General features: G+C 41.1%; 1 protein-coding gene across 2 annotated transcripts in view; it reads right to left on the reverse strand.

Moving 5' to 3' along the window:
- Positions 1-25040, reverse strand: part of LINGO2 (leucine rich repeat and Ig domain containing 2) — a 958258-nt gene that overhangs the window by 276865 nt on the left and 656353 nt on the right. For both annotated transcript variants that reach the window (XM_090038822.1, XM_090038821.1), the window contains one exon: positions 16707-16865. The gene's annotated coding sequence lies outside the window, so the exon portion shown is untranslated. The remainder of the gene's footprint in view (positions 1-16706; positions 16866-25040) is intronic.

A 25040-nucleotide genomic window follows, 5' to 3' on the forward strand; every position in this document is an offset into this window, starting at 1 on the left:
ATAGGCACCATCTTATGTTACAAAGTACCACATAAAATACTTAATACATCATAGTATACACCATGGGATATGTTCCACGCAGGGGAGAAAAAAGTTTCTTTCTGACTGTTAACCCACATTCATATGTACCTCAATGTGTAAAAACCACTCTGCGGATTTACAGTAAATAGATGTATAAAATTCAATAGGCTTTTGGATCAGACCTATAAGGAAGTTGGTGCTTTGTTTTTCCAAAATTATAAGGAAGCCAAACTGTGGCAAAAAGTTGGACTTGTACTGATTATAGCCTTCTGAGGTTGGTATTTCTACAATTTGTTTTCATTTTAGTAGCTAGCATATTCATTACACTTTATTATTGTGGTGCCCAAAAGCTTCTAAATATTACTCTCTATTTAAACTAAGCCATCTTTGCTTTTTAAAATGGAGCTCAAGTTACATTTTGTATAAAATTATACCAATTGTGAAGAACAACTCTTTCATTTTCCTCTTAAGAACTCATTTGTCACTAGATGATGTGAAATTTTACAGAGGAGCAGGTCTAAGATTTGTTAAACAACAAAACTCTGTAAAAAATCCACATGCAAAACTCATCTGTGGAATTTGGGCTTTTTTGCTGCTAGCTTAATGAAAAGGCAAGAAGCAATATAGTATATTAACCTGAAGTACTAGAACATCTAAAATTTCTTAATATAGTCCAAGTTTACACTCTAACTTTGCTGGAGCTAATCCTCCTAATGCAGAAACAGTTTAAATCAGCTAAAAAAGAGATTTGGCTAGGATAGCTTGAATTGCTTCTTGAAGCACAAAAAGCTCTACCAGCAAGGCACTTTTATAATAACTGTGTCTACACTAGGATTTTGTCACATATACATATTCCCATTAAAAAAAAATACCCACCTAACCAGCATTGCTGGAAAACGTTTTAAAAGAATATCTGTCTTAGGAAATTCAACAGTTACTTATTGATGTATTTACCATTCAGGATGATACTGATAAAATTAATATGTCCACCTAGTAATCTCTGAGGTTGTGTCCAGATGAGTGTAGGCGTGCAGTATGTAAGTGGCAAACTGAGCGCAACTGTACCCTCTGGAAACGTTGGTGTAAGTTATAGGTTGGTTAGTAGCCTGCAAATGTTAATTATTTACTTCGTGAAACACATGTGCAGAGGGTAAAAATCGATCCATCTAATGCACCTGTGCACTAGAGTGCTGAGCCAGGGAAAGATCTCGTCTTCTTGAACATATGATCCTCTTTTGCATGAACATGCTCTGTGTGGATGGGCAGCATGCTCAGGGCAGAAGATGGTGTGTCGTGTGCAGTGGTTAGTGCTGTGTAAAATGGTGCAAAATGTGGTCTGAAGTGAAAGGTGTTCCGATTAGCTGAGGAGTGAATGGCAGACTGGTGCACAGGATGATTTGTTAATTAATCATGGGATGACTTTGGCCATATAAAAAGGGTGTGTGTGTAGTTCACATTTTGAGAGTCTGTGATGAATTACCTGTCTGTATATATGAAAGAGAGAGAGACTGGCATGTGACAGCTCATCCTGGGGAAGGCAGCGATTACTCTGGCTTTTTGGCTCTGTGAGGCAGTTTGGTGAAAGCTGAATGCAGCGTAACCAGGCCTTCCTGTAGTCTTCTGGAGTCCTGAGTATGGTGACTTACCTGCGAGCAGTCTAGTAGCTCACACTTGGGCAGCAGTTTCCTCGATTAGAGCTCAACTGTGGAGTGAATATTGCCCCTCCCTTGAACCCAGAGAGCAGGTCTGACCCTCAGATCTAAGCCTCCTGCAATAATCTCTCTCTCTCCTAACAGGACTGTTGAATTGACAGATTCTTAGAGTGTAATTAGAGCGCTGTGCTGTCTTAGTAGTTCTGTATTGTTTAAATAGATTGCTTATAACAATTCCTCAAGCTGGTACCTTCACAGTTGTGAATGCTTGCACATAGTGAATCACATTTGAGTACTGTAGATTCTTCTTATTACTGCTTTCCTGCTTTAATAAATGTTTTCAGTTTGTCTTCAGTGTGTGCTGTGATTTTGGTAACATCTTTGGGGACACAAGGGTGGCCACAATTGAGGGGGGATTTGGTGTAATGTTGAGCCCCCAATAGACCCTTGGGTGATGCCAATTAATTATAGCTAATGCCCACCCCTTTGGCAGGAGAGAGTTTCTTTAATATAGGTAGGCTGATTGGTCGTGTTAATTAGCAGTTGAATTGTTCCTGCAACAGGTATATAGTGCTGCACACCTGTCTGCAGTGCCACACACTCCACATGTAGGCATTCCCTCCACTGCTATTTTGCAGCATGGTGGGGGGTTGACCCCAGGAGATCCCAGGGTCTAAAAAACTCATGTAAAAAAAAGTGGGGCAGCACATATGGCAGAAGCACACGCTGCCCAAAACCAGAGTCTCGACAGCCAGAGCCACACTCTGGCTGCCAGCCAGGCTTCTTGCCATGGCTGCAGCCCCAGAAGGCCCCCAGGACCCCAGATAAGGCTGCTGGGACCAGCACAGTTGCTGGCTCCAGCCTCTCCTACCCCACTTGAGGTAACTTGCCATGCATGCCCATGTGCATGTGGCACGGGCGTTCCCCAGGGACATGTAGCAGTGGCACACCCTATGCCACTGCTTCATGTCCCCAGGGAAACAAAATGCCCACACTCATCTGGATGCAGCCTGATTTTTTCAAGATGTTGCACTATGGATGAAGCATAATAGCATAAACATAAATATGCACTGCACAATGGTTATGCTATGATTAGTCCTTTGCAGCTACGAGTAATTAATATTACAGCCTGCTGATTAATTAGAGAACATGGCTTCAAACAACAGAGTAACTTTCCAGATACAAATCTATTAGTGAATGAACTGCATTGATTGGAATGAGTTATGGGTTTATCTCTTAAGTGTGAAAGATTCATAATTCAATAGCGCGCATGAGCAAGTTATATGCAGATTTTAGTGCAATTGAGATAAAACTATAATTTACTGCTAGCCTTAGCATCTTTTTGTGGGTGTTGGAGCAAAGCATTGCATTTGATTAAAGAGTTCTTTTGATTAAATAAAACAATTTAACACAATTCAGCTGTGTCACACACATTTACACTTGATATACTGCAACAATAAATAATCATTCTTCTGCAAGATCAAAACTCACTATGGACTAGTCTTTGTTTCCAATGTTAATTTTTATCTAAATGTGATTTTAGATGAGTTTTATTTGGCATTTTAAGTTTAAAAAAATATCTTGACTTGAATCTTGGGGTACATAAAAATGTTCAAATCAACCAGTTGAAGTTTAACAATGTAAATTCAGCTGCTTAAAACCCTGCTTGATGAAAACTGTACAAGCAGTGCCTGCAGGTTCTGTAGACAGCTTGCATCATTGAGCACCCAGCCACAGGGCCCATAAGCACACAACCCAGAGTGCACTGCAGGCTTTCCCATTGACTCAGAAACAGATGATAGTAGCCCAGGGCGCCAGACCACCCAAGGGACCATACCCCACCTTCTAAGAACACTCGTTTCCAGCTGTCAGGCTGACACCAGGCTCAGAATGGGTCCAAAGCTGGGGGGGAGGGGGACGGACACTGTGCTCCTGTAACCATGGCTGTGCTGGGGCCATTGCTCAGGGCTCTCAAGCCCTGGGGATGGAAATTTTCCTTCACATGGCACATCAAAGACCTCTGTCTGCACCCAGAGTGGGGCTGCAGGTGCTGGCTTACATGTGCTCTGCGAGGGTAGCCCATGCTCCCTCCTCCTGCCAACATTCAAGAGCCTGGCATCTGCAGCTCCGTGCATGCAGGGCTTGCAGGTGCCAGGCTGTGGGTACAGCAACAGGCTTTTAAGTGCCCTGTGAGGGAAAGGGGAATCTACCCCCTGAGGCACTTCATGCTATCACCCACAACCTTGCACAAGGGGCTTCAGGAATCAGTGGTGACAGGACAGTAGCATGTGCACCCCCTGAGAGTGCTGGTGCACTTCCCGACGGGCCGCGCTCATCACTTAGGCCAGTACCTCCCCTGCAAGTGCCACCTCGCAATCAGCCGCAGGTCCATCCCCGCATTCAGTGAGATTGGCTGTAGGGAGACCCCCCTGGTTGCAGACTGGTCGCTGGGGGGTATGTGTTCCCCCTGACTAAGGCAGCACCAATGGCTCATGGCACAGTGCTCTGAAACCCTGGAGCGGGGAAGAGTTGTTTCTCCCATGGCACTTAAAAGTCTGGCCCTTCTATGCCATGTCAGGGGCTGCAGATAGGGTTGCCATCCCTCCATTATTGCCTGGAATCTCGAGGATATAAATCTCCAGGAGACTGCTGAGAGTTACCCGGGAGATAAATGATAGGGTGTTCATTAAAATAAATATGAAATGTTTAATCCAATTTATACAGTAGTACTGTGGGCTTTTTAAATTAGTAGCAACGCCTTCCTGATGAAAAGTCTATGCACCATAATCCATAACAAATATACGCAAGCACATGGGCACGTTCATGTTGCATGTCATGGGCACAATGGTGTTCCAAAAACCTCCTAGAATAGTTTCAAACAGTGTGTGCAACTCTAGCTGAAGATGCTGGCTTTGATGTGCCCCACAGGGGTAAGAGCTCTCCCCCATCATGCGACATCTTGACCGCTCTAAACCTGCAGCCTCACGCAGGAAGATGGGGGACACTGAGGGCTCTGAAGTGCCACGGTCATGTGTATAGATTCCACCTCCCCAGTGGCACTTCAAGCTGGTGTCCCATGAAAGGTCTGCAGGTACACAGGACCCCCCGCCCTACTTTGAAAAAATAGCTCCCACTTGGAACAAAGCCCATGGGACCTCCCTCCTGCCGCCAGCTGGGACTGGCCCTTCAGGTGGGAGGGAGTGGGTGGAGGGGGCTCTGGGAATGGTGGGGCCAGGATGGGCAGTGTCTGTGAGGCTGGAGGGTGAGTCAGGGGGATTGGGGATAGTGAGGCACTGGGTTGGAGGTCTGGGGCTGCCAGTTTACTTTCTCCTACCAGCTCAGGGTGGCAGAGCTGACAGCTGCACAGCTCCTGGGCTATGGAGAGCAGCTGGGCTTTGCTGGCCCCTCAGTTGTCAAGGTGAGGGGGAGTGTCTCTCTGCAGGGGAGCACTGCACACTGGGGCTGCTTGTACACACCACAGGGGTTTAATTTGGTTTAGTTCTCTGTAAATTGAAACAGTGCGTTTTTAAAAACTCACTGAATTTTAAAAATCCACTGAGCTGTGTCAGGGCCCCCCAGGTGGCACCTACCCACTGGCACTTGGCCCAGATGGTCCCAAGGGGCACTGCAGTCACGAAAGGAAGCACCGGGCTGCCACACAACTAATATCAGGCTTGCCACTTTTTTTTTTCTTCAGTGGGGCCTGCCTGCATGGGCTGCCACCAAGTCCCACAGCCCCTGAGCTGTGCGGGGCCTGCCAAGCTCCAAGCAGGTCAGCTTCCAGCACTCCATGCACTGTTGGACTTCGTTAGGTAGCAAATTAAACAGCTCGGAAGTGTTTTATCTTGCTACATACCAAAATAATTTAAAGTGGAATACACCACTGAGCGTGTAAAAAAACAATGCCAACACCATCAAAGCAGTGCAAAAGGGTATTTAAGCCACTTTAAAAGTCAATTTTGTGGCATGTATAAAGGCCCTGGGACACCAGAAGTCACTGCAGGGGCTGCATTCGAATGAAAAAGTGCACAAGCATTTCTACAATGAACTGCAAGATCATCCTAAATCTATGGGGTAGAGATTTCTACCATGTTGGCCATCTTTCATCTGGTTGAAGCCCTGTGAATGCTTGTACACTGAGCATTTCAGCCAGTACAAGTGCAGCTCCACACAGACTTAACACTTGTATGCACCCTTAGAGTAGAAACTGAGAAAATGTCACAGATTTCACCTTAAACTAAATCTGTAACGTCACCAGTATGTTTGTAATCATGATACAAAGGACATAGAAGATAATGACAGGTGAATGCTTCAAGGTTCAGGATTTCAGTTTAGAGAAGCCCAACTCCCTGGTTTTACTATCAGGATAGATAGATATCTTGCGAATAGCAGTTTTGTAGGATTTGCAGAATCCCAGTTTTGAAGAAGAGTTATGCAGAGCATTCATCGCAAAAAATATTCATATTTGCCTGCTTCTTTTATAAATCCACCTGGTTCAAAGAAGACAAACAATAGCTAAATTTGGGAGTTTGGCTTTGAGCCTGTATCTACCCAAATCAAAACTTACTGGATGAGAACTACCAAGAAACAGCATTTGAAAAGATTCAAAACAAATCCATGTGAGCCAATGCTCATACCATTGTGGTCAGAAATACTTTGGGAAAACAGCTCATCTCCTGATATTTCAGGACCACATTTTCAAAGTTAGATGTGTGCAATTAGTCCAGACATTAGCACATGGCCAATTTTGTGTGCGAATTCCCAGTTGGGAGATGAATAAATAAAGTATTTGCATAAACAAACAGCAGTTTTCTTCTACAACACATGCATGAATAAGTACCTGATTTGTATATGCATGTGTTTATGGGCACATTAAACACATACAAATGCATAAAAGCTAACATTGGAAATACTCCTCTCAATATTCAAGTTTCCTGTGTGGGTCCTAATCAGGAAAGACACGGGCATTTCCTTGACCTTAATTATCTGGGCACATTTTAGATCAGTTCTTATCTCACCCAAACCAGTTCACCTAAGCTTTGCAAACTGCATGAAGGCGCTTCTTGTGTCCAACCTTTTCACCAGAAATACAGATCACTTCTCTCAGGTATTTACAGTTCATGAACAATCTAAATTGAAAGTTCTCCTTTTCTTCCTTCTGGTTAAGGATTTCAATATTCAAGGACAACAGGGGTCCATTTTAAATTGCAACACAGAGAGCACTTAGCCTGAATGTAACTTTTATTTCACATGCTTAACTTTAGTAAAAAATTAATATGTTGTGTGGTTTATCTGAGAGAAAAGCACATGCCACTTACAAAACAATTCCACAAATGTTTAGCTCTCCTGTGTGAAGCAGTGGTAGACCTAAATGTAATCAGAGTAGCAGAAGAATTCCCCAAATGCAGTAAGAAACCAGACCTGTCCATCTACTTTGCTAGAAGACAGATATGCCAGAAAAACAGTAGGAGCATGCTTCCAGTTTCACAGAATCTCTTACAACGAGTCATTATTTTCTCTTTTGTGAGTTAGGAAGCACTTATTACAGTTCTACCTTTTGCAACATAAAAGATAATGATGGGAAGAATCAAGATATCCCTACGGTTGCCCTGAAATTCTAGCAAAGTCCTGCTATATTTCTTGCAAATTCCTGTGCTTAAGTGCACTTTGCATGCATTGGATTTAAGTACAGACTGATAGACTGGCCCAGACAGAGCACAGTTTCTATCCTGTGGTGTGATCTCATCACAGGAACAGAGGTACAGCAACAAAGCAGTACTTAGGGCTTCCTGATTCTTTGGACCAATCTACTTAAAGTGAAGGTTCTAAGTATTGTGCCACAGAAATGCTAAAAGTGTGCTAGTTTCCCCCTTGATGATGGTAGGCCATTTTAAGTAGTTCTACTGTTATCAGCAGGACTACTGTGAAAGAAGGAACTAGTGAAAGATAAGACACAGCAGTGAACTATCAGAGATCGCACTTTTATCACTGATTGACATGAAGGAAGCAGAAGTATTCTGTCTGGTCTTTCAGCAGAATGAATAATCATGTTATTTAAGCATAATGGTGTCAGTCTACAGAGTATGTACATACTACAGAACTGGACAAAATACCATATTTTCTTCCATATGATATACACCCCTCCCCCCGCAGGATATAATACCATATTTCATGGTGTACGAGTTGACAGTGTATAAGTAGACCTCAGATTTTTCATTAAAAAAGGAAGATTTTTCATAGATCTGGCATATAAGTTGGGCAGGCAGCCAGGTGGGAAGCAAGTGGGTGGGTGCAGAGCAGCAGTAGTGAGCAGGAGGGTGCAGAGCAACAGCAGCAAGCAGTGCTTGCCAGGCAGGATGCGAGCAGGAAGACTCAGAACAGCAGCAGCAAGTGGCACTTGCTAGGTGGGGAGCAGCAGAGCTTAGCATGGGGAGGAACAATCTGTGATTCTGAAAAGAAGTAAAGAGTCTCCAGGGTTGTGAAACAGGAGAGAGACCAAGAGTAGCTAGCAGACTAGAAAAGGCTAGCTTGATTAGTTTACCATCAAGACCATTATATAGGAGGGACGATCAATAAGCCATTAAGTCAACTGATTCCCTCAGCTGCCTGAATAGTAATGACGCATCTGCTGCACCATGGATAAGGAATCAAAGCAGGATGCTTCTATCTTGAGCAGAAACTCAGATTCCCTGCTTAATACACCATAGCTCTTTATGTTTGGTTTGAATCCTTTTAGCTTGCATTATAGTAACTTTAGTAGGCTTTAACTATGTTAACTTTAAAACAGGCCATGTTAGCATACATGAGGTTAAGGGAAGTAATGTAAAAGTAACTGAATCACAGAAACATCTTGAAAAGACAAATCAGTCTTAGGACATCAAATTTTGATTAGAAGTTCAAGTCAGTGTGTTCTAGCTTCACCAACAGGATGGCATAAGAGCATCTCCTTTCTAAACATATTTGTTGAAGTTGTTGTCACGTAATGTTGTAAGCCTTTGTTTGAGAAGGGGGGGTGAAATAGGGCTCAATGCTCTAAATGGGTTCCTTTGGCTTTCCTTGCTGAGGTTCCTGTTTCCAGATATAATGAAGCTCCAGTGCCTCTTAGAACATAGTCTCTGAATTATCTCCCTAATAGTCTGGCCACTTTAGAAATTCTTAGGATTTTAACACTTAGACATTCTAAGTTGTAAGACTGTTTATTTCTGTGCTTGGACCATAGAAGTATATCTAGATATATGTTGTGTTATCCTTTATTTGGTAGCAATGTTCATAATTGAAACTTCTAATAAAGATTGCTTCTACACATAGATGGCGGAAGAAAATATTATTTGCGGGGGCTGCTGCTTTTGAGTGTGTGGGGTGATGCAGAGGAGTTGTGGGGCATGCTCATCTTACCCCCACCCCTCTCTCCTGCAGGGCCGGTGAGGGGCCGGCACGCGTTGGAGGAGCTGAGTGCATGTGGGGTGCTGACCGGGCTGCATGCAGGATGGTGGTACCATGGTCCTGCTGCTGTTCCTGGCCACCACAAAATTCATCTGAGGAGGGGCTAAGCCCCATTAGCCCTGACCTTCCACAGCCTATGCTTCTATATCACTTCATCACTTGTTTTGCATGAGAATGGTTTTGTTTTGCATGTAACAAAAAAACCTCAGGTCCCCCAGAAATGCTCCCCCATTTTGTGGAGGGCATGATTTTGCAGGGAAGGTTGTGTGCTATATGCAAGAAAATACAGTAGATGGGAAACTAAATACAGTGCGAAATTTGACATCCTCACATTTCTGATTTGCAGCTGGCTTACTTTCAATATAAACAACTTTAGAGAGTAAAACTAACAGAATCTAGCCCAGAGTATATTAAACTACATAGATATAATTAGGTTAAATTGGCTAAAAAGCAGATGGTACTTGATAACCCCTGATAATATGTATGGTGACTTTGGCAAAATTAGATTTGGATAATATTTGCATTTTTAACATCCCAATTCATTCAATAAGCTTTATGAGATATATTGGTATGCCCATTTAAGGCAGAGAGATCAGAGATAAGTGAAATTCAGGCAGCTAAGGCTTGGAAGAGACATTTAAGAAAAATTAATACAATTGTACTGTGTGTTAATTTTTACACTTTTCTTCTTCCCTAGAAGATTTCAAAGGCAGACATTGTTCTGAACAAATCTGATTCTAATTGACACAGGCATCCATCTTTTTCAGGTGCATCAGGCTAACTTGTTATACAGAACAATCCCAAATGTCAAGTGTGCAGTACCTCTCTCATTAATAGAGATGTTTTCTTCAGCAAAAATGCACGGTTGAGAACGATATTCAATATTGTCCTTAACCTATTATTAGAAATTGAAAACAAAAACAGATTACCTCAATTCTAAATACAGTACCAAAAATAGGAAGTAAACAAAAATAGTTATGGAAAACTAAAGGAATCCAATCTGTCCACATGCTAAAATGCTAACTAAACCACTTAATAAATCTAGCATTTTTTCCCCTCCAAATACGTATTATTTAGAGCAATAGATAGATTTTCTGCAATTGTGTATTCAACGTGAAAGCAATTGTTTTCCTAAAAAATAATCCAATAATGGAAACGGAAGAGAACTTTTTGGATAGACAAACCCATGCACTTTTTTAGCACACTAAGATATTAAAGTCAATGAATAATATCTTTGCACCAAGCAGTCTCAGTGCCCAATATCAGGATATCACCATTAAACTGACTTCAGATGTGCACAGATCAGAGGAGTGAGGTCTCTTTTCACAGAGGCAAAGCCATTGTCAGTAGCTAAAATGTCCACAGGCTCTAGAGGATCACGTACATGGGATCCAATGCAGTGCAGATTTGTCTTACATCTAGAGCCCTTCTCATTCTAAGTACTGCCCATTACTGAGAGTACCTAGATCCTCCTTTGCTCTCCTCAACCCTCAGGTACCCAGACTGCAGATAACATTTCCCAAATACTCAGTGTGAAGTTTAGCGTACCCATTTTGTCTCTCTCTGTATAATCAATTCCCACTCATTATTGAGAACAGTTTTTAACTTATGAAGTCCTTTACTCATCATATTTTATCAAGGTATTAAGTCCCTATGTTGTGAAGGTCACCCCAACTGCAACTGGTGCTAAAAGCTTCCAAGTCACCAGCTGCAGTCCCTAGGAAAGATTTAAAGACAAAAGTTTATGCATTCATTCTAAATTCCCTGGCTTAAGTCACAAATTTAATATTGTCATGAAATTGTTTCTAACATTACTCCTATCTCATTTTTCATTTTCAACCAGCACTGCAAGAACAACAAAAATAATGCCTGTCCAAAATCCAAAATGTATATGGTACTTCACTTGACAAACCATGGAGATTCTCAGGGACATTTTAAAATAAGTACTATTGTGTAAAACCATATATTAAAGGTCGTTTAAAAATAAATAAATAAATAAATAATGGGACTGAATTTGCTTGATGGACTATGACAGCTCATTTGAAGCTGCTAAGAAATGGCATTTCAAAATGGATATTTAGGGACTACTTAAAAGTGGGTATTATTTACTTTCCAGACCATGAGCTATTTTGCAAATCTAGATTAGGAACTTCATACAAAGGCTTATTTTTAGCTTGACACGTTCTGACAACCAAACATATTTTCTTTTCCAATTTGTAAAGGCATATACTTTGCCAGAGTAACAACACTGGGCTATAACAACACTGTCATGCTAATGACATTCCCTTGGTCTTTCATTTTGATCTCATCACAGAAGGAATCTTTTACTGTGTATTGAGGTAAATGTGAGGTATCTGTCACAATAAAATAGGACAATATTTCACTCAACACACATATAAAAAAGCCATATAAATCCCAAAGGCAGACACTCAGTACTCAGAGAGGTGAACTTGCAAAAAGGTTCCAAAGTGCCATATGATTTTGGTAAGAAATAAAACAGTTAACTCTTTAGCTTAATATCTTCCACACAGAAAAGTGGCCTGGGAATGTTGTGAGATTAGGCTCTTTTATGAAGGTTTCACAGAAAAAAGGTTCTCTCTTCAAGAACAAAAGTAGTTCAGATTTTTATTCTTTTTATGCCTTGGGATTTATATGGCTTTGTTTTTTGTTGGTTTTTTTTGTATTGACTGAACCAACTTGCCTATTCCTAGATTGGATCAATAGTGCGACTATCTCTAGTCCAAAGATTAGGACTGCAACCGATATCTCATGCACATACCTGTTTTTTGGTCTTTTTTTATAGTAATTGAGTCATTCTTCATTAAGCCATCTAGATAATTTTCCATAATAGCTCATTTAGTTGTATTAGTTATCATGTTGATATCAAGTACGTTTACTTCCTCTTTATGTAGCTTTTCTTCTGCCTGCTGAACTAGCTCAAGATCTGAAATGTAATGACTGATGAGATGATAAATGATGACTAGAAGGATAAAGCCTGAGATAAAACCCTCAAAAGAGAAATAAAGTTGTGAAGAAGCTTCCCCATTTTTAAATGAAACATAAATTTTAGGAATAGGGTTATGAGATTTCATGTAAAAAATGTAAGTACTGAGGAAGTTTTTGAGATGTGCATACACTGGATGTGAACAAGCTTAGGACTAGTACGGTGCATTATACAAGGATTTATTTTAAAAACCTTGTTATTTAAGTTTTGTTTTGTTCTGAGTGCAGAGAACTATGGTGCTTGCAACTTATCATGTAAACATATATTCAGTTTTTGAAATGATATGAGCAGCAGATATACCCAGCCACGTGAATATGGCTGAATAATTTTGGCCAATTCAACACCCAGATTTGCTTGCCCCTCCCCTGTGTGAAGCTTCCTGCACTGTGAATAGAAACATAGCTGAGATGCAGGAGAATCTATGCTCAGTGCTCCTCTACTCTGTCAACCGTACCTTTTTCCAGGCAAAGTAGAACTAGAGGAGCACAAGTTAGTCTGTTTAGCTTGGCTGGGCAGGCACCTTCCTATTTTCCTAACAAACAGCTGAGGATGAGTGGTGAGAAAATCCCTCCTAGATCCAAGATCCATATCTTGAACCTGTTAGTAAGAACTTCCACATGGTCTCCCACATTGCTATTTAAGTGCAAAGGGGAATAAAGAGCATCTCTTCTAATGACCCCATATTTTTCTTTTCTTATAGCCAGTAATAATATCCTCCCACGAGACCCCTTTGCTTTCTAGTTTCTGAGCCTCTAGGGAACCATCTGAACACTTTTTTCCCAAGTTTTCTTTACAACCACAGGGAACAGAGACTTTATTTAAAAAAAGATGGGCAAAGAGTCTCGAATAATTACAGAGCTCCAGGACCTGGGGCTGTCTAAAAGCCGCACTCTATTTCAAAACTCAGCAACGTTAACACTGTGAGAATGTAGTCAGGGATGGGTGTATAAAAGTTTAAGATTTGTTAGGTGGTAGCAGTGTATACCAGGAGGGGAAAATGAAGCTGGTTTTTTTATTTGTAACTTAGGGAGCATGAAGGATACAACGATCATCATGTTGTAATGTTATGAGTACAGGTAGTCAACCTGTGGCATGCATGTCACTGGTGGCAGATTGGGGAGGCAGCAGGCAGCACAGAAGCAGATACTGCAGGAAGCAGAAGCTGAGCAGCAGATCAGAAAAAGGAAGAGGATAACAATGGCACTCAGGGAGTGGCTAATTTGTGGCACACATGCTAGAAAGGTTGACCCCCATATATTAGACTAGAGAATCCTCTGCATATCTGTACTGATCTGTTCCCTAATCTCTAAAAGCACTTAACGTCTGGGCATCTCTAAATGTATATTTCACACACTGTGAGCTCTGTTCAATGCTATATGTCTGTATATTGCAGATACGTAATAGTCCTAATAGAAGGATACTATAAAAAAGCATTTAATAATGAATTTGTGGGTGGGTCTACATGTTCATTAATGCACTTTTGCTACCGTGCATTGAGTTTAGTACCTCTAATGTGAGGTATTAACTAAATATACATAAGGCTCCCCTAATGGGTAGTAGGAAAAGTGCATGCTTTTTTAGTGATGCTCAATGGACAATTGCCTATTTTTACTGTGCATTGCCATTTTAGCAGTTTTTGCCATGATGCTCTAACTCACAGTAAAATAGGCTACTGCACATTAAAGCACATGTGTAAATGTGCATTAAAGCGCATGTATTCAGAACTAGAACACATCTCACACTTAGGGCAAGTACAGGAAATAGAGACCAGTTTGCCTACCTGCATGTTCTGCTTTGTCATGAATGTTGAAGGCATTTCTGGTTTTTTCTTTAAAACCAATAAATAAATAAATTCCAAATTGCCCAAACACAAAGAGCACCTTAAAATTGTAAAATATTCTATTTGAGCTCTCAAGAGAGAGTAACTTTAAGGGTACACAGCAATATTTAATGCAGTATAAAACTAAAATATTCTGAGCTAGGAGTTGGTGCAAATGTTTATGACTGTATCATAAGATACTAAAAAAACAGCCTTGAAACACCCTGACACAACCTTAACCTCAGAAACACTAGCAGATTTTGCTTTTAAAAAAGAAGTTATACAACAGACAGTAACATTTCCATGTTAAAAAACAAACATAAACCAATAAACCCTGTAAACCTGACTGCTTGGGGAGTTCATGTAAGCCCCCAAGCACTGAGAACACTTGCCTCTAAAAATATACGACCTGTGCAGTCGGGAACAGAGCTGGTGCCGAGTTCTTTGTGATGCACAGGATCCTGGTACCACTGAAAACTGTTGTTCAGATACACAAGAAGATACAAGAAGCTTGACTGGGAGTGTATAATTCCCTCAGATCTTCATGGTTTCCTTTTCAACATCATTACAGAAGAATGGGAAATGATGAAGATAGCAGGGGCAAACAGATCCATCATGAAGAATCAGACCTACCTACGGGTTATAAAAGGTCCCTAATTTCAGTGTGAAAGGAGTGGTCCTCTTCCTACACGAATTTACTAACTAACACCATGCAACATATGGAATGGTATGAAAGGAAGAGTAAATAGAAGACAAGTGGATCTTTCTGTTAAAGTTCAAGATGTCACACGAATTTTCAGGCTTTTAATTTTTTTTATATATATATATAATTTAAAATATTTTGTCCTTACAGTGTAGACAAGGCGGGAGTGAAATGGGATACTTGTGAGGTGGATCCAGTGCATCTCTATGTAAACACAATATATGGTTCATATAACCTGCATCATGACTTAGACTGTAAAGCATGGCTTCACACTGTCCACATCCTTTTAGCTGCTTGTTCTTTAAATACTATTTCATAAGTATGTTTCTCAAAGCAGATAAAGCACTAGGATTAAGGAGCCTACAGTAGACAAGTTATGAGCCTAAAATTTACCAGAAAATAAAGTAACCTTAAAGCAAGAGATACAAACGAGTACATGGCTTCTGTTGCCTAAACAGAAAGTGTTTGGTTTTACTTCAAAACAATAAACTTCCTTAATTCTGTCCCACAGGAATTTCCAGTGGGAATACTGTTTAATCTCTAAACTATGATCTGTCATATTATTTCAGTCATTACTCTTCCTTTTTTTTCCTCTTTCATATGAGCCTCCCAAGGTAACTAAGTGTAATGCATACAGCACTGCTTTGGTGAAAATACTTGAAACAAATATATTCATTAAATAATTAGCTTTCAATTCAGAGGATAGGAAGTACAAATAAGTGATGGTTTCATAATCACATTTACAAAGATTACTGCTGTAATTATTGTTTTGTATCCCTGATGTAGTGATGGGTTCTGTTTTCCCTGTTTGTTACTCCAAAAATAGTTCTTCTGCAATATATCTTTGAATGCAAAAATACTGAGGAAATGGAATCACAACTAACATGGAATCACAACTAATTCCTTCGATCAAGCCATGACTATGATTACTTTCAGCCAATAATTAACAGATGTGGGCATTTACATCTGGAGGGGAACAAGACAGTAGCATCACTATAGAGTTCAGTACTTTATTTATGACATTATGCTAATGAACATTTTCTAGATCTTGGTCCAGCTAACTCCTTAACCTGGGTGGGATGAAGTGGGGAGGGGAAGGAATACAACAAGATACAAAAATTGAAATAAAGAGTAAATCAGCTCCTCCTAAACATGTGTTTTAAGTCAGCACACAAACTTAACTTTGGTTATATTTAGCTATGTCGATTGACTCTCACTGCATCAATGTGTTTTCAAAGTTGACGAATTATCTACCATGAGTGGAAACATAACGTAGCCTGGTGCCAAAGGGAAATGTCAGCTTCTCAGAGAAAGGGCTTTTCAGACTCTTAATAAAACAAAATAATCCACAGTATTATATAGCATTCCAACTTATGTATAAAGCAAGTCCATGTATATGCAGAATATTATGTTTCTAGGATATACAACACATGCTTTGGCTTTTTTACTTCACTTCAAATGGTTTCACACTGGTGTAAGACTACTGAGGTCAGTTCAGTTCTTTCCGACTGGCACAAGGGCAAGGGAAAACAGTTTCAGTTCCTTTGGACTTTTGCCATTGCAATAAGGCAAAACTATTTTTCTTTTTAAAGAAAACAGAACAAAGTGTAATGCAGAAACTGCTTGGGAGGGAAACTGAATAGGCTATTTGCATCTGTGTTTGTGGAAAGCTCATTTTTGCAATTAAAGAACAAATATGATTGCTACTCTACACTAGTAGCAACTATAGTATGGAGAGACAAGTGTTTACTTTGCCACAGTTTAAGAGAAAGTGAGAAACAGTAAATCAAAACATCTGAGCAGCCTCTGTGCTCTACTCTGTTGTTCAGCTCTTTGTGATTAAAATTTGACTGAATCTTTCTTACATGAATCTTTAGCCTTCCCTTATCACAACTGGATAACAGGTTTCATTCAAACAATACACACCACTCTAAGAGATTTCAGTAAAAAGAGCCACCTGTACAAAATATAAAAACAGAACAATGATATATAATACCATAAACAACTGCTTTTCAAAGAAGCCCTAGGAGAAGTTGATAAATTAACTCATTTCAATAGTCTTACCTGGTACACTATTATTAAAGGTCCAAACCTTGCTGTCTACTATACGAAGCTCTTGGCCACTGGATGAAGTCAAAATAGAGTACTTGATCATGATAATCCCAACCTGTCACGGACAACTGCATTTCTCATGGCACCACATTCAAATTGTTCCAAATGAACCTGCAAGACACAGACATTCCTTCATTTTAATGGAAAAATAGTCAACCATGTCCTAGGACCAGGAGGCATCACCACTTAATCAATGAGTACCTCAAAGTTGTGTGTACAAAGCCATAAATGCTTCTTGATAAACATCAAGGCCAGAGTCTGTGGAGCTATGCTTCATAGAAATTGTTTTTGCTGAATACATGCTAGTTTTCCATGTTCTTACTGATCTATTAAAACTGTCAGGATTAATGAAAAGTATTTGCTTTTCGAAAAGTAATAGGCATTCTCTATGATTTCACTGCATATATAGGTGCAGGTCTCTTCTCAGAAAGGGTTCTTTTCAACACTCCTCTTTCAAACAAAGCTGTTACTGTTAAGCCAAAGGGAATTTTAAGCTAAAAAAGGGATTCTAGGCATAACCGAGGGAAATTACATTCAGGTGTTCCCTGGTAGGTTTCCCACATGGCTTTCATTTATTCACATGTATTTAAATAGAAAATCTACCTGAACACCATACAAACCCACATTAACCAACAAATCAAAAAGTAAATCTACCCAACAATAAAAAAAAAATCACATATACTTTTCACACTATAACTTACATTGAGGGGGAAAAAAGGCAACATATAAAAGATAAAATATGTAAGACCAGAAACTTGCTGATATAAACGAATGTGGCTCCACTTACTGATATAAATGAATGTGTAGTCAATTAGGTTATATTGATTTATCTGGTCCTCCATGCTGGCAGAATGCTAAGGTTGTGCCATTTAAAACAAAGAAACAAATTAAGTATCCTGCTGCAATATTCACTCATTTGTGTTGCAGAATTTAAATCATGTTATAGATAGTTAAAACAACATAATGTCATTGGTAGATATATTGGGTATTTATCAAGAAAAGACATAGAAGAAAAAACGCATCATTGGCATTTATTTTGTCCCTGGTTTCTATCAATGGCGTTGAGTTGTGGCTTCCAGTGACATTAAGGTTGCTTGGAAATTTAGTTGCTTGATACTAACTATGTGCAATCTCCAGTCCACTGGCAGTATAAATCTCACTGGCAATATCTATATAGCAGCCAGGCACTCTTATATTTTAACCTGCCTGTTTGGGTGTCTCCCTTTAATAGACATCTGTTTTTTTATTTAATTTACCAAAATACTTTTGCCATTGAATTTTACATACACAGGACCAAAGGGAGGGCATCAGGAGTCTTCTATTTTAACTCCTTGAACAGATGCAGCATGCACTATTCTTAAACTATAAAAAATCTATCTATTGAAAATCTCCAATGATGGAGATTCTATGAATTCCCCTACAAAGCTTATTCCATTGTCAAGCAACTCTTCCTAATGAAGTTCCCACAGAGATTTGAGATAAATCTGCATTGCAGTATTTGAAGCACATGGCCTCATGGCAAGAGCATAATTTTACTCCCTTCTTTAGGGATGCCTGTCAAACATCTGTAAACTTCTGTCATATTCCCTTTGATCTATCTCTCTCCAAATTAAGCATACCTACTTCCTTCAACGTTTTCTCATGCAGCTTGCATTGCAACCTCTTCCTCAAACCTTTTTTGTAGTTAGCCACCTCACAGCAACTACTTTCAAAGAGGTAGCAAGGGGACATTAGGTAGAAATGTAATATTACCCACATGTTGGCTTAGAAATGGTATTGAAAGGTTTGTTTTTGGGGAATTGGCATGAATATATATATATGTATTAGAATAGTTCAAGATGGGCAGCAGGGGTTAATTGATTTCTGGGGGTTATTTGAGTCTGGGTCTCATACACACAGAGTTTCACATAGCCTTGGAAGCAGAAAGGCTGTCTAAAACAAAGCCAACAAGAACACATAGTCTGGAAAAGTCTGGAAGCAGAGGGAGTATGTACTACACTGCCCATAACATGAGATAAAATGACATCAGCTAACAAGGCCCTAGAGCAGGGGGCCAGAGTCTCAGTTCTGAGGGAACCCACCAAATTAAAAGAAGGCCCAGAAGGCTACACGGACGTGTGACCACAGCAAGACAACCAACCAGTGATAGCCACGGATGAAGTCATCGGGGTCATCAGGAGGGAAGGACAATACAAAAGCAGAGTCTTGAGAGTAACAAAGGGTCCTTCCTTGCTCCCCCCTTTCCCTGCCTCCTCCTCCACCCCCTCCACCCTGTCCCTCCTCCCTGAGGGGGTCCATGTTCCCTCTCATAATCAATAACAGAAAAGGAAGTGTCATGGAACAAAGACACCAAGGATTTAGTAGAGCAAAGGGAGACACCCAAACAGGCAGGTAAACACAATGGAAAATTTGAACAGAGGGACTGGAATGGAAGTCTGAAGGACTAGGGAAAACAAGGACCAATAAGAGGGAACTCATGAGGGTAGAAGTAGGAAGGGATTATTAGGCACATTTCTCCAAGACACAATATAAAAATATAACAGAGAAGCTTTAGTCCATTACACATATGATGTTGTGTTTATGTGTAGTATTCTCAGGCCTTCTAGGTAACTGAGGACCTTGCTACACATTCAAATTAAACCTGAATAGAAACCAGCTGTACAGTTGTTACACATTGCCAAGCACTCACTTTATAGCTAGTTGGTTCATTTTATAACTAGATAGTAATTTTAATCATATCATAATTATTTTGCATGTGTGGCTGGTCTAAATTTATTTTGCAATTAACCAGTTAATTGTGTCATATCTGGAACATGTATCAGGGATGTAAAGCTCAGCCAGTCATGAAGCAAAAACTGTATGTTTGAATTCCACTCACTGAAATGAAGTGGCTATCATGATTGTGTGACCATATTATTAACCTTGCTCTTAATGTTGAATTTTTAAAAAATAAGATTCAGATGGCTGCAAATAGTAGAAATCAAACAATGGCTATATCTTTAAGACAATATATTACTTATCATCAGACAATTACTATACTGGGTGGATTTGGCCTCCCAAACTATTTCTCCTTCCCCTCCTTTTTAATTAGAAAAATGTTCTAAAGACTGAAAAGCATCAATAGCCTTATATGTACACACGTGCACACTTTGCCTTGGAGCAAATCAATGTGATCTGATAACAATGTATTTTTATGGCAGTAAAAGGAAACCTGAATGATATCTCCACTCTGCCTACACTGTTTTTAATGACACAATATTAGCTGAGATTTTTCAAGTCACAGACATTCAACAAAAACTGTGTTTGTTTGGGTTTTTTTGAAGACAATAGCACAAGAAAAAGAGCAAATATGCCTTATATCCCAAATCGCCCAAAGTTCCTCTTAAATATATGGACTCAATGTTTAACCTCCAATGTTTCTTCTGCTTTTTAATGTTTACTGGTATTTCAGTCCCATGTCCTAAGTAGACTGTAATGATCACTGACAGTGGGAACACTGTTAAGCTGAGGGTTAGAATGTGCCCCTAAAACACACAGCCCACAGTACAAGTTTGCTTTAGGTGAAACCTCACTTGGTTGGTTGTCAGCTGAAGACCTTACAGTATTGACTACTCTAATAATTCAAGAATTGTGGATCAGTCCCAAAAATCATGATTATTTATTTGCAATCCAGTTTTGATCCTTTTATGATTCAAAATGTTTAAGCTCTTCTCCATGATCATGACAGCTAAGTGCTTGCTTTCATACAAAAAAGAAAAAAAGAAAGCTGAGATTATTTATCAGGCAATCACCTATTCTAAGAACTGGGGCTTTTAACACAACACACACAACCAATCTTTTAGATTCATAACAGTATCAGGAGGATCATCAAAACACACTGCACTTAACATTCTTCTTTCAGGCCCCTTACTCCTGGATACCAAAACAGTAACAAATTAACCATGAAATACATCAGCTGTATTCTATCCAGTAGAAGGTGGTGGGATAAGTATTATGGTTGGCTGGTCGGAAAGTACATCTCAGTCCTTTCATGATCCAAAAAGCAAGATATGTAATTGTAAAACAAAAAATCCTCTGAATTCAATTTTATTCAAAGTTTAATTGAAACAAATACAGACCCACCATTATTTCAGGATCAAAATATGAAAAACCTACCTTAAAACTTGACAAACTAAATCTTCTAGATGTTGCATGTTTCTTTAGCAACATAATCATTCCAATACAATTTTTCATTACATTTAGTACTGGACTGGACCGTGGACTCCGTGAAGTGAAATGTTTCGTTTTGCTACAGATTAGGTGCAGTATGGGCTGCAGTAATACAGGGTTCTTTAAGTTACCCAGCAATGTGCTTCAATCCTGACATAGGTGAACTACTTTTAAGAGGTGGGAGTGTAATTTGTTCAGTTTTCCTCTTGGCTGGGGACAGAAGTTACACATAAACTGGTGCAAACCATCAGAAACTTGTTTAAACCTTGAACAGAACAGAAGTTCGTTGCACATAAACTAGAGGTGCACCAATAACATCAGTCCCATACTGTATCTGCACTGAAATAAGGAAAATTGACATTATCAACAATCGGCATTTTATGGCTGATGTGGCCGATAATGTTGCCAATAAATGCCCCATGCATGTGCACAGCTGTAGAACACAACAGAGTATGAAGAGCAGTGTCCAGCTAATGAGTCTGTTGTGGGGGAAGGGGTGAGGGGGGCAGATTGAGGCCCCCATGGTGAGGGAAAGAGTAGGGCTAGGGCAGGGACAGGCACTGCATAGTCAGGGCGGGATGGGGTGGGGCATGGGGCAGAGCCAGAACAGCTCATCTGGAGAGCGAGGGGCGGGGATTGATTTATCCAATCAATATACCAATGGCTAAAGTACAATGATTTTCTGAATGGTGCCTCATTTCACTGTGCATGGTACCATTTTTGCAAACAGGTTATGGTGGAAAAGAAATAAAACTTCTAAAATAATGGGTAGCTCCCACTGGTATGCACAGCCCAGGAGGGCATGGGGTCACATACCCCCCCCAGATCTAAACACAGGATGAGGGTGAGCTGCCACTGCAGGCTGGGGCTGGGGGCAGTGCTGATGTCTTCCCAGCAGGAGGGCTGGGCCAGGGATGTACTCAGGGCAGGTGGCAGCAGTGCTGGGAAAGGGGCTATGGGCAGGGGGCTACAGCCACCCCAAAATTTGCTTTAGCCCCTGTTCCCGAGCACAGCCTGGCTGCCTCCCCACTGGGAAGAGTGCTGTCACCACCTTCCCTGGCCACCAGTGCCATTGCCTCCCACCTGAAGCCCAGCCCAGCCCCCTGCCAGGAAGAGACCAGCACCAACCCTAGCCCCAACCCTCAGCGGCAGCCCACTCTTGCTCCGCATGCATATCCAGGGACACCCCCACAATGCTCTCCCGGGTTGCATGAAGCAATGGGAGCCCCCACCATGACTGCCAGACAGCCTGCTTGCAATCCTGTGCCTCGCCCAACCCTGGCAGGGCAGCACCAGCTCCAGCCCCACTTCTTCCCTCATTGTGGGGGCCTTGATCTGCCCTCTCCATGCCCCTTCCCTCAACCCTTCCTCCAGACTTACTAGCTGGACGCTGCTTTCCAAGCTGCCAGGCCATATGGCTCATTAAAACTTGGCCATTGGTATTGGCTCAAAAAATCTCTATGTGCACGACTAACATAAACCAGTTTCAAAATAGCTGAAACTGGTTTAAGATAAACCTGGCTGAATGTGGTATCTGACTTAACTGACTTGGATCAAACTGGTTTATGAAACTTCTGTCCCAGACCCCTTCCTGGTTCCCCAGGCATCCCACCATACTTTCCAGTCCTGGGTTGGGCTGTTCTGTCTGCTCCAATGGAGAAGGTTTGTGGGGGGCAGGGGTCTAGGGCCAGGGAAGGATGTTAAACTTCACTTCCCCCAAGTACAGAGCTGCCTTGCCCTGCTAAAAACTTACTCCTGGCTGTGACTGTGGACTACAAATCCCAGAGGCACCTGGAAGCAGGAAGAGGAAGTGATGAGCAACCCTGCAGGGTCCTGCTTCTGTGATTCTGGACTGCATATCCCAGAGACCTTGGGAGCAGCAGGAAGAGGAAGTGAACACCCAGCCCATGGTGACTATGTGCCAGGGAGCCATGCTCTAGCGCTCCCTGGCTTCTGGCCTAAGCCACTGCAGGTATGTGACTGGATTTCCTGAATCAAATGTTCATGTCTATCCAGTTGTTTCTAGTTTAATCTCTGCAGTTTAGAATAACCTGCAAAGACAATCAATTCAACTGCTTTTGGACTGTCTGTACTTAATTTTTGAGTCTGCCAACAAGTAGGTTCACTACAATGCACTCACCTATCCACTTGGAAGTGGACCTACATCCTCAGTTCTTTTCATATACAAAAGCAAGTCATTTCTTTACAGCAACTATTTTTGGGGGCAAACAACACCAATATTTTGTACTTTGCTCCATTGGCTATGCAGCAGTAGTTAATCAACAAAAGCTTTTCTCAAGTAAAAGATGATATCAGAGATGACACAAAAAATAACTCACCAATCACCAACTCTGATGGATCTGTAGCTCTCTTTTTAAGGACAAACAGGAATAGACTATTTGAATCTTCATTAATTAATCTGGGAAATCACTAGCGAGCATACCATTGGGAACAATCTTGCATTTTCAGAGGAATGAACAAGATGACTTGATAGGCCCTTTCCTGCTCTTTTGTCTAAAGTACTTAGATGCATTTAATAAGCAAACTACATTTCTTTCATGCCACACTCTGAAGCACAAGTGTAAGAAAAACTATTGAGACTATCCCATGATCACCTCTTGGGGAAACTGGCCAATTGTGGCCTTGGGTCCACCATGATCTGCTGGCTGGGAAATTGGATGCATGGTCAGACCCAGAGGGTAGGAATTGGTGGAAGTCAATTGTCATGGTGCCCTGTGACCAGTGGGGTCCCCCAAGGCTCTGTCCTTGGGCCCATATTGTTCAACATCTTCATTAATAATGTGGACATTCGATTCAGAAGCGGACTGGCCAAGTTTGCAAAGCATCCACACCTGAAGACAGGCGGGCGATCCAGGCTGACCTGGACAGGCTCAGCGAATGGGCGGACAAGAACCTGATGGTGTTTAACACCGAAAAATGCAAGGTTCTCCACCTTGGAAGACAAAACCTGCAGCACCCTTATAGGCTCAGCAGTGCTATGCTGGCTAGCACTATGGAAGAAAGAGACTTGGGGGTCATCATTGACCACAACATGAACATGAGCCTGCAATGTGATGCTGCAGTTAGTAAAGTGAGCAAAATGCTGGCTTGTATCCATAGATGCTTCTGAAGCAAATCCTGGGATGTCATTCTCCCCTTGTACTCAGCCTTGGTGAGGCTGCAGCTGGAGTACTGCATCCAGTTTTGGGCTCCACATTTCAAAAAGGATGTAGAGAAGCTTGAGAGAGTGCAGAGAAGAGCCATGCGCATGATCAGAGGTCAGGAAAACAGACCTTACAATGACAGGCTGAGAGCCATGGGGCTCTTTAGCTGGAAAAGCATAGGCTCAGGGGTGATCTGATGGCCACCTATAAGTTTATCAGGGGTGACCACCAGTATCACGTTTGTGAACGTTTGTTCACCAGAGCACCCCAAGGGATGATGAGGTTGAATGGTTATAAGCTACTGCAAAACCATTTCAGGCTGGACACAGGAAAGAATTTCTTTACTGTCCGAGCCCCCAGGGTCTGGAATAACCTGCCATCGGAGGTGGTTGAAGCACTTACACTGAAAGACCTTCAAGAGTAAATTGGATGGTTATCTTGCTGGGATCCTATCACCCCAGCTGACTTCCTGCCCTTCGGGTGGGGGGCTGGACTCGATGATCTTCCGAGGTCCCTTCCAGCCCTAATGTCTATGAAATCTATGAGAGCCCTACAGGACATGACTTGGTGTAACCTGAATGGTTTCAGAGCAGCTATGCTAAAGTTATGCTACAAGGGAGCTTGTGGCCCCATGAATTCTAGAATCCATACCCTTGTGGGAATGTACATGTTTCTTTCCAAGTCTAGATGATCAACGAGGATGAAAAACAACCAAGAGAAACTAACTTTTTCATTTTCGGCAATGAAAACAGTTGCTTTGAGAGTTTTAGCACGTTCCACAAAAACACTAAATTTTTAAAAATGTATTAATTCATACAACTTCAGCCCTTCCATATCCAATTTTCTGGTAGTATAGAATTATTTGTCATCTTTGAAAAATGAGGTAGTCCTAACCAGACTACCATTTTGCTAT

Source organism: Crocodylus siamensis, chromosome 3 (assembly GCF_052110815.1).
Source record: "Crocodylus siamensis isolate JL-2025a chromosome 3, ASM5211081v1, whole genome shotgun sequence".
NCBI classification, from domain to species: Eukaryota; Metazoa; Chordata; order Crocodylia; family Crocodylidae; genus Crocodylus; species Crocodylus siamensis.